The sequence below is a fragment of the Salvia miltiorrhiza genome, chromosome 7, assembly GCF_028751815.1.
Source record: "Salvia miltiorrhiza cultivar Shanhuang (shh) chromosome 7, IMPLAD_Smil_shh, whole genome shotgun sequence".
Classification (NCBI taxonomy): domain Eukaryota; kingdom Viridiplantae; phylum Streptophyta; class Magnoliopsida; order Lamiales; family Lamiaceae; genus Salvia; species Salvia miltiorrhiza.
Genome location: NC_080393.1, coordinates 35,815,292 through 35,823,265, shown reverse-complemented (window position 1 = coordinate 35,823,265; position 7,974 = coordinate 35,815,292). Strand labels below are relative to the sequence as shown.

Sequence of the window (7,974 nt, the reverse complement as noted above, 5' to 3'; positions counted from 1 at the left end):
GTGGTTGGAAAGGAAATTGGTTAGGTGGAAAGAGTGGGTGGAATTGAGTAGGTGTTAAAGTGGCTGATGGGAGAGGTAGGTATGGGAGAATAAAATAAAATACAATAAAAATCTTCCGGGTTGTACTATGAAAACTGTAATAATCGTTCAGTGTTCGCTTAAATAAATAGTTCGTGAAAATATTTGAAAGCTAAATTAAATAAATATGCAATGCATATAAATTCAATAACTAAATTTACAAATGTTTTTGTAAATCATATTTATTTTTGTTGGAATTAAAAATAAATTCATTTTTTTTATATTCGGCGTGAATCATCTTACTTCTAAATTTCGAAAATAAATTCTAAATTTAACTCAGGGAAACGGGGTATTACAGTTCTGCCATTCAGCTCTGCGCAAGAGCCAGCGCTCACATTCAGCTCTGCTCCCGATCCAGCTCTGCCATTCAGCCCTGCGCCAGAGCCAGTGCTCATATTCCGCTCTGCTCCAGATCCAGTTCTGCCGTTCAGCTCTGCGCCAGAGCCAGCGCTCACATTCAACTCTGCTCCAGATCCAGTTCTGCCGTTCAACTCTGCGCCAGGTCCAGATCTAACATTCAGCTCTGGTGTCCGAGCACTAGAGCCAGTTCTAACAGTCAGCCCTGGCGTCTTAATCTCGCCAGAGTCAGTCAGCTCTGTTGTCTCATTTTCACCCTTTTTACCAGCACTGACCATCGAATAGCTGCTTTTCTCTACCGTGTCATTAGTTTCATCCACGTCCAGAAGCTCCAAAGCTTTGAATTTATTAGCACTCATCCGAGTTTTCCTACAAGCAAGCTCCAGCAAATCTGGCCCCGGGAGATCTTTCCCTTGATCCGTTTCCTCATCAGAAAACACTTCAGAAAGAATTCCCTTCATGGCATCCAAATTTTTATCATGATCTGAATGAGACTTATCAGTTCGACCAACAACCTGCCATTCCGGCTCCTTTGGTTTAGGCACCTCCACCAGCTGCTTTTCCACCTTCTTCCCCTTGCGACATCGATCCATAGAATGTCCTATGATCTTACATTTCGTACAATAAAAGGGAAGATATTCATAGCTAAGATCAATATTAAAAGCATAGTCACCACCATCAATCACCATGCTTTCCGCAAGCGGCTGTGCAAGATCAATTTCTACGAGGATACGAGCATACTGAGCTACTTCATCATCAATCGAATTCCCATCTATCTTGAGCGGCTGCCCCAGCCATCGCCCAATCCCGGACAAAACCTCTGGATGCCAGAACTCAATAGGTAAATAATAAATACGAACCCAGACTTGCGCCAGAGAAGAAGATTCCTTGTAAGGATTGAAATACCTTACCCACTCCCTGAGGCATAAAGATCCGGTTGAAAACTCCCAGATCAGCTGCGACTTCGCAATAGCCTTGTCCTCACTAGACTGAAATTTCAACGTATAGCAACCCTTGCCCAACGGCATTAAATTCCAATCAGCTTTAATTCGCCAGCATGATTGCAACTCAAGTTTCAACTCTCGCGTAGTGCGTGGCTTCTCGCCATTGTTCATCATGAATCGCCCTATCAAGGCAAACCTAAACTTGTTTGCTTGAAAATTTTGAATATCCTTAGGGACTTTTAGAACTTCTTTCCCCTCAGCCCGGAAGGGGAGCAAAGATTGGAATTTATGCGCCGGGAGATCCGATTTTTTGGCACGTACAGGAGCAGTAGCAGTGGCGTACGAAGTTCCAGCCCTAGTAGTAGGGCCATGTCCGGCAGCAGTTTTCTCGCCGGAAGGGCCGGGGGCCAAAGAACGATTAACCGGCGGCTCACGCAGGCCACCGCTAGTATTACCAGTCGATCCTAGGGTTTATGCCCTTGGAAGAAGCAGGAGGCCCGCGGTTATCACCACAAGCGGAATCATTCGGCGGACGGTGGAAGTTACTCGAAACCGGAGGAAGGTTTAAACCACTCCGGTCTGCCGACGTCGGTAGTAACTGATCGGAAGACATGGGGCGTGATCAAGCGGCGACGTTAGGGTTAGGGTTTGAAGACGTCATGCTTTTCTCTATATCTATTCTGTGATAATTTCTATCAGTATTCTATAAGGAACTAACCATGCTAATCACATAATAACACAAAATCTCTACGAATAAAATCATTAATCAAATTAATATTTTATTCTCTAATTAAATATGGGTTAATCAATTTATATTAATTCTAAATTAATATAAATTTATTTCTATTATTATTAATTCAAAATTAATAATAAATAAATAAATTTATTAATCTAATTAATAAATTAATTCTGAAATTGGGATATTAAGTATTAATTCAAATTAATGATAATAATAAATTAAATTTATTAATCTAATTAATAAATTAATTCTGAAATTTGGATATTATTATTAAATCTGTTACAGCCTAATTGGGCCATTTATTTAATAAATTTCGCAGGCCCAGCAGAAGTAACACAAGCCCAGCGCCAGGCCCAAGAATTCCCGGCCCAAAACCCATTAAGGGTTTGGATCTGCTTTTGCAGCAAGCAACAGCAGCCGTTGCTGCTTTCTTCTTCCGTCAGCCTACCGCCGCCATCGACGTCGCGCGGCCTCGCCGGACGGATACTCGCCGGTCGTGGCTCAAAGCCGCGTCGGAGGAAAGCGGCGACGTCTCCAGATGCCTGCCTTCGTCCTCACCGTTCCTCGGCCATTCCGACAGAAGGAGCATGAAGCTTCCCGTCACCGTTTACAGCGCGGATCCGCCGCCTCCGCGCAAGACCTCCACCATCGCCGGACTCCAAGTCCGAGTTGGCGGGTCTGTTATAGAGGTGCAGCGGACGTCGGCTCGAAGCCACGACGCACCGTCGCCGCCTCGTTCATCAAAGTGCTCGGCTTGGATCCGGCGAAAGGCCCAGCAAAGTCTCCCAATTTCAGAAAATGGTTTCAAAATTTTCCAATTCCAAAATCGACAATTTTAAAAACCAAGTTCTCGATTTTGATTTCAAAAATTAAAATCCAATTAACACATAATTAATTAGAACACAATATCAATTATAAATCGAGTCCCGAGCTCTGATACCACTGTTGGAAATCCTTGACATCATCTAATGCTACGACATCATCTAATGATACGAAGCGGAAATACAATCAAGGATAAGATCTAGATTTATAATTATGTATTCATGTGTAGAGATAAAACACACAACCGTTAGAATAACTTACTTGTTCTGTGGTAGAACGATCGTGGCGTTTCCTGCACTAGAGGTATTCACGTGTATGTAGATTCAATGCAGAAAACAATTCCAAGTCCAAGTTTCAATCACAGAAAGCTAGGAAATCCTGATTGAATGTTATAGTGCTATAAATATTTTCTCTCTTGTGTTTTGACGTGTGTGACAAAAGAAATATATTCCTATACTTATAGGAATATAACCGCCTGTAACCCTAGGGTTAATAGGCCGAACTTTTCTTTTGTCTCCAAATAGGCAGGACTTTTCTTTTGCCTCCAATTAATTAGTCCAATAGTCCAACTAATAACAAATTAATTAGGTTATTAAAATATATCAAATATATCTTAATTTAGTCCATAAAATATCTTTCAATCTCACACTTGGACTAGTATTAGATTAAACACCAAGCACTATCTTTGCACCCTTGAGCGAATCAACAATACACATAAAGTGTGACCCAATAGGCCTCCATTATCGTCGATAATCAAATTAAAGTCTACACAAAACTCCTAGACTGCGTTGTGTAGCGACCACCATCGCAAAGGCGTGGCTGGCGGCGGCGATGTGGGTTCCTCGCCTTGAGACCGCTGACTAAGAAGAGAGAGGACGCCACGGTGTTTACTGCCGTGTCATATCCCAGTTTTTAATCACTTATTAAAGACTTAATAATTAGGGTTCGGCATCCATTAATAATAAAACTGATTTGATTTATCTGATGTGATTTAATTGTTATATATGTGTTTTGATGTGCTAAATTCTTATTATTATTTGAATCCGTTTGAGATTTAAAGGATTATTGAGTAGTCAATAATTATTATTTCGGATTATAACTGACTTAGCAAAGTCATGTTATTTAATTTATATACGATAGAAATAGTATTTCTATTATTTACTTGAAGTCGTAATTAATTTTCGACTTATAAAACGAGTTATAAAATATGTAATTTATAGAGAGTTATAACGAAGCTTCGTTATATGGGAACCCGAAATTAGTATTACAAATACAGAATAAGGATTTTATTCATCACATTCATCTAGCACCTACACATACTTTTCATTTCCACATCCATCTTACTCTTAAATAAATTGATGGTGTTGGAAACACTCATCATATGCCAACCATTCCACTAAATAAAGAGATTCTTTACACTTTCTCCAGATCAGCCCATTCCTTTTGCCGGCCATCTTCTACACCTTTAACATCTCAACATGCAACTTACTTTTATTTAACCAAAATCAGCAGCCAACATTCCTCCCATTCCTCCTTAGTTCTTCAATAGCCAAAGAAGAGATTGATTTCATTCAAAGCTCTTACAGTAAACCTCAAGAGATTCCAGCTAGACACCAAATACCAGCTACATCGAGGTTACTCTAAATTTCTCTTTATATTTTTTTTCTAGTTATTTCTAAATCAAGCATCAAAGTAGAACAAATACACACATACGCATAATCACTATATTTTCCTAACTATTACGGTTAGGAGGTTCCAAAGAATTGATTTTGTTAAGAAAAGAAGAACAGAATAATACACACGCACACATGTTTATATATTTTCTAAACTATTACATTTACAAGGTTTGATTTTGCTAAGGAAATGATAAATGAATGATGAAAGAACAGATTTCTAAACAAAACCCTAGCTTTGCTATACTTGTGAATCTGGACTGAATTTGGGGGTTCTTGTACTCTGTCTTGTATGTGTGTCCGAGAACGGAGTGATGGGGGTGAGAGCAGCCGACGGCTGCTCATGGCCGGCGACGGCGCGGCGGTAACCGCCTAGCCTTTGTCCTGCCAAAAACGAGAGAGAATTGGTTAGGATTTCAGTTTAAAAAAAAAATAATAAAAAAAAATAAAAAAGAGAGAGAGAGAGACGGGAAAAAGGGGTAAGAGAAGAAGAGAAGGAAGGGAGGACTTATCTTTTTCCGGCAACCGGCGGCGGGTGGCTTCCGATCTGCCAAAGAAGGTGAGATTACATTATAAAAAAAAGGGAAGGAGAGAAAGAGAAAAACTAAAGAAAGTTAGGGTTTTTACCAGGGCAAACGTACGGCGATGGCGCGACGACGGCAGCTACGCCGTTGTGCTGTTCCAGATCGTCGGAAAAGAAGGAGCAGGCGGCGGCGCCCCGCGGTGGGGTGTTTGCTGTCCTGTTTCCGGCGGCGGTGCGGCTTATGCCGTGTCCGTGCACGTGTGAGTGTGTAACAGAGAGAGCGAGGCTAGATGAGGGAGATGAGGATGCGACCATTCGGCCGGAGGTGGAGCGCAGGCGGCGGCGGCGCACCACAGTGGTGGCGTCTGTTGCGCCTCGGTCGACAAAATGCGAGAGATAAAGGAAAACTGAGGGGGAGAGAAATATAGAGTCAGGGGGAAGAGAGATGCTGAGGGAGAGAGAGAAGCCGCGCCACTCACCGGCGGCGGTGGCGGCGCCGTTGAACGGCGGCAGGCAGGAGGCGAGAGGGAGCCGAGAGGATAGAGAGAGTGAGAGAGGCGTGAGTTGCTTGTCTGTGTTTTGTGTGTGGTGTGTGTGTTTTGTATATTTATATGTGTGTTATAGAATTAGGGTTTAAATTTTAGGATTTATTATTTAATTTGTGTGGGCCGAAAATTTTTATAAAAAAGAAAGAGAGTGGGCCGATTTTTATTTCTATGTGGGCCGATTTTATTTTAATTCTGCTGGGCTCTTTTTGTTCTTAATTGATGGGTTTTTATTTTAGTTGTGTGGACTAATTTTATTTAAATGCTTGGGCTATTGTTTTAAATATAGGCCTACGAATCTTGGCCTTATTTTAAAAAAAAAAATGTTTGAATTTACACTAAATTATTTAGTGAATTTAAATCTCTTGATTTAAATTTTAATATTTAAAGTTGGGATTATTTATTCTAAAGGAAGTCCATTCTATTATTTAAATTATTAATGGACTTTAAAGTAAATATTTTGGGATTAAGCCCCATTTATTATATGATAAAATTATTTTCAAAGCTTACGAGTATGGATTTTTTTTAAATGGTTAAAATGTTTTATTTCATCTCAATGGATTTTAAAATGTTTTATTATTTATAAATGAATAATGGAATTTCTTATTTATTTACATAAAAAAAATGAAATGTATAGAATATTATAAATATGGTTTCTTTTAAAAGAAAAAGGATTAAATTATTTTATGAGTAATTCCATTATAATGGAATTAAAATGTCCTATTAGAATGGCTTCATGTTTTAAAAAAAAATATTGAGACTATTTATGTGGAATTGTGTTATAGAATGATTAAGTATATGATTTACTTTATCAAATGAGCTTGGGATTTAATTGAGATATTAAATTGCTAAGCATATGTTTATAAATGATTTATTTATTTAAGTGATGAAAATGTGCGAAGTATGAGAAAGCATGATTTATAATGATTAAATTTTCTGGGTAATAATATATAGCTTGTTCTTAATTGATGGAGTACTTGACTAAATGACGGGTGTAGAAGGAAGTTATGGATTATGTACATGTTGATGTTCGAACAATTGGGTTCGAACCTATATGATAGTTACATGATAAGTGATTACATTTTATTGATTGAATGAAACGAGATTAATATGGATGCTGCTAGAACCCTAAAACTTTAAAAGATACCCTAGGCACGTAGAATTAGACTTTGTCTTATGACAATTTCTTCACGAACTTATCGACTCTTCATTAATGAAGGTCCGGGTGACAGAAAGTGAAGCCGAAGAATAAGCGACTCCACGCCAGCTTTAAGAACGTTTAAGGTGGGCATTATTTTATTATTACGTATATAGAGATCCCCTGCGTGACGTAGGCCTCATATGCGAATATATATGCATGATATGTTTTGACTATTTATTCAGTTCTTATGAAATGCTTATATGTTTAATGCCCTTTATGAAAATGAAAATGTTATGAAAATGAAATGTTTATGAAATGATTGACTGCCAAAATGTTTATGTTTTTATATGTATCCTATCTGTGTTGGTTCGCCAACTTTAAAGGAAATCCAATTGGGATCCTATGCTAGACAAAGGTCGCTAGCTAGGGTTAACGTGTACACTCATGGAGACCGCGAGTCGCTTGCGACCGGTCTTGGCGTCCGTGGTAAGGAGGCCTCCTTCCCGGCGCGTGATAGAAAGGGCAGATATGGATCATATAGACTGAAAATGGGATGCATCCACCTTTATGAAAATGAACGAAATGTTTTAGTAAGCGCAGGTCATTTATGAAAACCCCTGTGTGTTACTGTTATGGCAGTTCAATTTATATATGTATGCATGTTGTATTTTCGGCTTATGTCACTGAGTATTTTTATACTCAACCCTGCATGTATTTCTAAATGTGCAGGTTGAGCAGGCGATGGAATGGATCGGTGTTGAGCGGATTTCTCTTTTGATGTTTATGTAATGAAACCTTGAGTATGCATCTCCATATGCATAACTCACACGTTTTTCCGCTGCAAACACTCTGACTTATTTATCGTTTCTACTTGAACTTATTACTACATTATCTTGTTTAACTTTCATTTGGGGTTTAGTCGTTATGGCTGGCTCGTTTGTTAATTACCCAAGTGGTTATATATATACCACTAGTTGTTGTTATTAATGTTGGTTATTTAGTAAATCCCCTTTAATTTCCGTTTCTTATTGTTCACCCCAAAGTCATAACCCCGGTTAACCCGTCATTGGGATAGTGGGCTGTGATAGAGTGGTATCAGAGCAGTTCGTTTGCTCTGGCCCTAGAAACCATTTTCTAAAAAGTCATGTCTAG

The 7,974-nt window shown here is 39.1% G+C and overlaps 1 long non-coding RNA gene across 1 annotated transcript; it reads right to left on the bottom strand.

The window, feature by feature from the left end:
* Positions 1-5,126: 5,126 nt before the first annotated feature.
* On the bottom strand, positions 5,127-5,700 carry LOC130996207 (uncharacterized). Its single transcript, XR_009092434.1, has 2 exons — positions 5,241-5,700; positions 5,127-5,160 (listed from the first exon to the last, which is right to left on the bottom strand). It is a non-coding gene; the product is annotated as an uncharacterized LOC130996207 (long non-coding RNA).
* Positions 5,701-7,974: the final 2,274 nt, after the last annotated feature.